Here is a 6,983-nt window from a genome sequence, read left to right on the forward strand (position 1 = left end):
AGTGGTTCAGTGTTAGATAGGAGCTAGCAGAAAAAGAATCCATGAACTTGGAGATAAGTCACTTGAGATTATCCAGTCTAAGAAACAGAAAGAAAAGTAAACAGAGCCTAAGAAACCTGCGAGACATCATCAAGCATAGTGACGTGTGCATAGTGGGAGTTCCAGAAAAAGAGGAATATAAAACTGGTCAGAAAAAATATTTAAAGAAAGAATGGCCAAATTTGCTTAAAAGCATAAATACAAGAAAATCAATGAACTACAATTAAGACAAACTCAAATAAGGCTGGTCAGACTATAATGAATTATTTCAATTGATTATTCAAAGTTATACACGAAATAGACCCTTTCCTAGATATAATTGCACGAAGAGTCTTGAAATTATAAATGAATCACATGGTAACCACAAACCCAAACAAAACCTATAATAAATAAAGAGAAAGGAAGTCAAACATAATACTGAGAAACTCATCACAAAGAAAGAGAGCAAGAGAAAAAGGAACAGAGAAGAAATTAAAAGAAAACCAGAAGATAATGAACAAAATGGCAATGAGTACATATCTATCAGTAATGACTTTAAAGTTAAATGGCCTAAATGCTCCAATCAAGACATAGATTGCCTGAATGGATTAAAAAAACAAGACCCGGGATGCCTGGATGGCTCAGCGGATGGGCGTCTGCCTTAGGCTCAGGGCGTGATCCCAGGATCCAGGATTGAGTCCCACATCAGGCTCCTTGTGGGAAGCCTGCTTCTCCCTCTGCCTGTGTCTCTGCCTCTCTCCCTGTGTCTCTCATGAATAAATAAATAAAATCTTAAAAAAAAAACAAGACCCATCTAAATGCTGCTTATAAGAGCTCTCACCTCTAGCCATCCAAGATGCTAAAAGAAAGAAGGATAAAGGGAAGAAGGTGGCCCCAACCCTGCTGTTGTAAAGAAGCAGGAGGCCAAGAAGGTGGTCAATCCCGTTTGTGAAAAGACCCAAGAATTTTGGCATTGGACAAGCCATCCAACCCAAACGAGACCTCACCCACTTTGTCAAATGGCCCCACTACATCCAGCTGCAAAATAAAAGGGCTATTTTCTATAAATGTCTAAAAGTGCTTCCCACAATTAGCCAGTTCACCCAGGCCTTGGACTGCCAAATAGCTACTCAACTGCTTAAGCTGGCTTAAAAATACAGACCAGAGACAAAGCAAGAGAAGATGCAGATTGTTGGTCTGGGCTGAGAAGAAAGCTGCTGATGAAGGGAATGTCCCCACTAAGAGGCCAACTCTCCTTCAAGCTGGGGTTAATACTGTCATCACCTTAGTAGATGAGAAGGCTCAGCTGGTAATGATTGCACATGATGTGGATCCATTGAGCTGGTTGCCCTGCATTGTAGGATGGGGGTTCCTTACTCATTATCAAGGAGAAGGCAAGGCTTGATCCACAGGAAGACCTTCACCACTGTGCCTTCACACAGCTTGACTTGGAAAACAAAGGAGCTCTGGCTAAACTGGTAGAATCTATCAAGACCATTTACAATGACAGATATGAAGAGATCTGCTGTCACTCAGGAAGCAACACTCTGGATTCAAATCAGTGGATCACATTGCCAAGTTGGAAAAGGCAAAGGCTAAAGAACTGGCCACCATACTGAACTAGGTATATGCTGTTAAATTTTCTGTATATAAAAGTAATAAAAAGTTCTCTTTCAGCCAATGTCAGATGCATACATACATATGTACATACATACTGCCTACAAGAGACTCTCCTCAGACCTAATGATACATGCAGACTGAAAGTGAAGGGATGAAAAAAACATTTACCATGCAATGGAAGCAAAGAAATAGCCAGGGTAGCAATACTTATATCAGACAAAATAGATTTCAAAGCAAAGACCATAACAATAGACAAACAAGGACATTACATAATGATATAGGAATCAATCTAATAAGAAGAGATAGCAATTGGAAATATCTACATTGGGTGCACCCAACATCTTTGTTTAGATGTATTTAGAACCTAAATACACAAAGCAAGTATTAACAAAAATAAAAAGAGAAATTGATGGTAATACAATAATTGTAGGGGATTTTAATACCCCACTTACATCAATAGATAGATAATTAAGGCAGAAAATCAATAAGAAAACAATGTCTGAATGACATATTTGACTGGATGGGTATAAGAGACCAGATGGACATATATAGAACATTCCATCCAAAATCAACAGAATCAGCACATTCTTTTTAAGTGCACATGAACATTTTCCAGAATAAGTTACATGTTAGGCCACAAAACAAGTCTCAATAAATTTAAGGGGACTTCAGTCATACCATGCATCTTTTCCAACACAGCAATATGAAACTAGAAATCAATCACAAGAAAAAAAAAGGAGAAAACACAAACAAACATGTAGAGGCCAAACAACATGATACCAAGTAACCAATAGGTCAATGAAGAAAAAAAATTAAGAAATAAAAAAATACATGGAGACAAATGAAAATGAAACCACAATGTCCAAAATCTTTGGGATGCAGTGAAAGTAGTTCTAAGAGGGAAATATACAGTGATACAGGTCTATCTCAATAAACAAGAAAAAGCTCAAAGAAGAAATCTAATATTACACTAAAAAGAAATAGAGAATGAAAAACAAAGCCAAGGGTGATGAGAAGGAAGGAAGTAAAGATCAGAGAAGAAATAAATGACATAGAGGTGAAGAAGGAAGGAGATGAGATGGAGATGGAGATGGAGAAGGAAAAGGAAAAGGAAGAAAGAAAAAGAAAGAAAGAAAGAAAGAAAGAAAGAAAGAAAGAAAGAAAGAAAGAAAGAAAAAGAAAGAAACCAAGAACTATTCCTTAGAAAAAATAAACAAAATTGATAAACCCTTAGCCTTAACTGGACTCATGAAATAAAAAAGAAGGACCCAAATAAAACCAGAAATGAGCAAGGAAAAGTCACAACTGACACTACAGGAATACAAAGGATTATGAGACTGCTATGAAAAATTATACACCAAGAAATTGGACAGCCTAGAAGAAATGGATAGATTCCTGGAAACACAAAATCTTTCAAAACTGAATCAGGAATAAATAGAAAATCCAAACAGACCAATTACCAGGAACAAAACTGAGTCAATAATCAATTATTGGCATGCCTAGCTGGCTCAGTCAGAAAAGTAGGCTTCTCCACAATCTCACAGTTGTGAGTTTAAGCCCCATGTTGGGTGTAGAGATTACTTAAATAAATCTAAAAGCAATCAATTAACTACCAATAAAATAAAATCCAGGACCAGATGGATTCACAGGCATATTCTACCAAACATGTCAATAAGAGCTAATACTTATTCTCTTCAAACTATTCCAAAAAATAGGAGAAAGAAATCATCCAAATATATTCTACAAGGCCAGCAATCCTTCATACCAAAACCAGGTGAAGACACCACACACACAAAAAAGAAAACTATAGACCAATATCCCTGATGAACAGAGATGCAAAAGTCCTTAACAAAATATTAGCAAACTGCATCCAACAACACATTTAAAGAATCATTCACCATGATCAACTGGGAATTATACCAGAGATGTAAGAACAGTTCAATATTCACAAATCAGTCAACGTGATACAACACATCAACAAAACAAAGGATAAAAATCAAATTATTATCTCAATAGATGCAGAAAAGGCATATGATAAAATTCAGCGTTAATTCATTATAAAAATTCTCAACAGAGTGAATTTAGAAGGAATATACCTCAACAAAATAAAGGCCATATATGAAAAATCCACAGTTAACATCATACTTAAAGGTGAAAAACACAGCTTTCTCTCTGAGATCAGGAACAAGACAAGCATATCTCACCACTTTTATTCATCATAGTATTGGCAGTCTTAGCCACAGCAATCAGACAAGAAAGAGCCATCCATATTGGTGAGGAAAAAGTTGTAATGTTACTATTTGCAGATGAGATGATACTACACATTTTAAAAAAATTTTTAAAAATTTAAAAAATCACTCCACCAAAAAAAAAAAAAGAAGAAGAAGTAACAAATGAATTCAGTAAAGCTCCAGGATACAAAATTAATACCCAGAAATTAGTAGTGTTCCCAAACACTAATTTGAAGTAATGGGGAAATTAAGAAAACAATGCTATTTACAATTGCACCAAAAGAATAAAATACCTAGGAATAAACTTAACCAAGGAGGTGAAAGACCTATACTCTGAAAACTATAAAATATTGATAAAAAAATTAAAGATGACACAAACAAATGGAAAGATATTCCACGTTCATGGATTGGAAGAATTAATATTGTTAAAATGCTCACACTACCCAGAGCAATCTACAGTTTCAACGCAATCCCTATTGAAATATCAACAGCATTTTTCACAGAACTAGAACAAATAATATTAAAATTTGCATGGGATCACAAAAGACCCTGAATAGTCAAAGCAATCATGAGAAAGAAGAACAAAGCTGGAGGTATCACAATTCCATATTTCAAGATATACTACAAAGCTATAATATTCAAAATAGTACAGTATTAATGCAAGAAAATAGATACATAGATCAATAGAACTGAACAGAGCCCAGAAATAAACCCGTATTTAATGGTCAATTAATCTTTGAAAAAGGAGGCAAGACTATACAATGGGGAAAAGGCAGTCTCTTCAATAAATTTTGCAGGGAAAACTGGACAGCTACAAACAAAAAAAGAAAGCTGGATGACTTTCTCACACCAAAATACACAGAATACCCCCCCCAAAAAAAACCCTCAAAATAAAGACCTAACTGTGAGACCTGAAATCATAAAATTCCTAGAAAACAGTTTAGGCAGTAATTTCTTTGACATCAGCTGTAGAGACATTTTTCTAGACATATGTCCTAAGGCAAGGGAAACAAAAGCAAAATTAAACTATTGGAACTACCTCAAAATAAAAAAATTTTGTACACTGAAGAAAACTATCAACAAAACAAAAAGGCAACCTAGTGAACTAGAATGCATTTGCAAATGGCATATTCAAAAAGGGGTTAATATCCTAAATATATAAAGACTAAGCAACAAAAGTCAAATAATCCAATTAAAGTTAGGCAGAGGACCTGAATAGCCATTTTCCCAGAGAAGACACACAGATGGCCAACAGACATATGAAAAGATGCTCAACATCACTCATCATCAGGAAAATGCAAATTAAAACCACAAGAGGAATAAATACCTGCATGGCTCAGTCAGTAAAGCGTCTTCCTTTGGCTCAGGGCATGATCAAACCCTGCACTGGGCTCCCTCTCCTCCCTGCTCATGTTCTCTCTCTCTCTCTCTCTCACTATCTTTGTTGACAAAGATTGTCTCTCTCTCTCAAATAAATAAAATCTTTTTTAAAAACCCACAATGAGTGACCAGCTCCGGCCTCGGCTCCCCCTCCCAGAGCCCCCTCCCCGGAGCGGAGCCCACCCGAGGGCCCCTCTCCCGCCCCTCAGCCCAGCCACCCGGCCAGAACATCAGCCCCCGGGGGCAAACCAGCCCAGCCTACCTTCCACCAGCCCAGCCCTGCCAGACCCCCCCCCCAAAGCATGAATCTCTTCTGATTCCTGGGAGACCTCTTCCACCTCCTAGCCATCATCTTGCTACTGCTTAAAATCTGGAAGTCCTGCTCTTGTGCGGGGATTTCAGGGAAGAGCCAGGTCCTGTTTGCTGTGGTGTTCACTGCCCGGTACCTGGACCTCTTCACCAACTACATCCCACTGTACAACACGTACATGAAGGTGGTCTACATTGCCTGTTCCTGCACCACAGTCTGGATGATTTACAGCAAGTTCAAAGCCACTTATGATGGGAACCATGACACATTCCGAGTGGAGTTCCTCGTTCCCACGGCCATCCTGGCATTCCAGGTCAACCATGACTTTACCCCTCTAGAGATCCTCTGGACCTTCTCCATCTACCTGGAGTCGGGAGCCTCCTGCCACAGCTGTTCATGGTGAGCAAGACCGGCGAGGCAGAGACCATCATCAGCCACTACCTGTTTGCTCTGGGCGTCTACCGCACACTTTATCTCTTCAACTGGATCTGGTGCTACCACTCCGAGGGCTTCTTTGACCTCATTGCCATCGTAGCAGGCCTAGTCCAGACTGTCCTCTATTGCGATTTCTTCTACCTCTACATCACCAAAGTCCTGAAGGGGAAGAAGCTGAGTTTGCCGGCGTAGCCCTGGGCTCGGCAATCCCTCTCCGCGGCAGCCCGAGAGACGCAGAGGAAGGAAGCGAAAGACAAAGAGCCTTCCCTTCCCGTCCAGGGGTGACTTTTTAAAGACCCAACCTCTCCGCACTCCCCAACCCCCCTCCTGCCAGGTTTCAGAGGGATGGTGGAGGACCCAAGTCTTGGGGAGCTCAGGACCTGGGGTGTTGGTAGTTTTTTGCCTTTTAGAAAAGAAAAAAAATCTTTCCACTGTTTAGTTTTTGATTCTGATGATTCCATTCTCTTCTACTCTCTGGCCCCCAATTTTTATAAACTGTTTTTGAGTGTCCCATGGGGCAGGGTCGCATATCTTTGCCCTCCTCCAAGCGGCTGGCCCAGATCCTACCCTCCAGCCTCCCAGCCTCACCAGTTGCCAAACACTAAATCTGCAGACACTCACCTGTCTGACCTCCCACCATGGCCATGAACACAGCCTCCCCCACCAAACCCCCCTCAAAGTTCAGGATTGGGGAGACTGCAGATGGAGAGCTCTGTAGTTACTGCGGGAGCTGAATCCAGGGCTCCAGAGCTGGCCCCGCCACTGCGGTTGTTCCTCCCGGGGCCTCACGGGGTAAACAATCCCCACTGAGCCCTGCACCAGGCAGGGGCAGAGCAGCTCCCCCAAGTGCTAACACCTGAAAATCAGCACAGCAGGCCCCTCCCCCAGAAGACCAGCTAGACGGACAAGTTCCAGGGGAAGTCAAGAGAATTTTTTAAAAATATTTATTCATTTATTCAGAGAGAGCAAAAGAGAGGCAGAGACACAGG

The 6,983-nt window shown here is 40.2% G+C and overlaps 1 pseudogene; it reads left to right on the top strand.

Annotated features, from left to right (window-relative positions):
• Positions 1-5,551: 5,551 nt before the first annotated feature.
• LOC112908704 (ER lumen protein-retaining receptor 1 pseudogene) lies at positions 5,552-6,552 on the top strand (annotated as a pseudogene).
• Positions 6,553-6,983: the final 431 nt, after the last annotated feature.

The sequence above is a fragment of the Vulpes vulpes genome, chromosome 1 (assembly GCF_048418805.1).
Source record: "Vulpes vulpes isolate BD-2025 chromosome 1, VulVul3, whole genome shotgun sequence".
NCBI lineage: Eukaryota > Metazoa > Chordata > Mammalia > Carnivora > Canidae > Vulpes > Vulpes vulpes.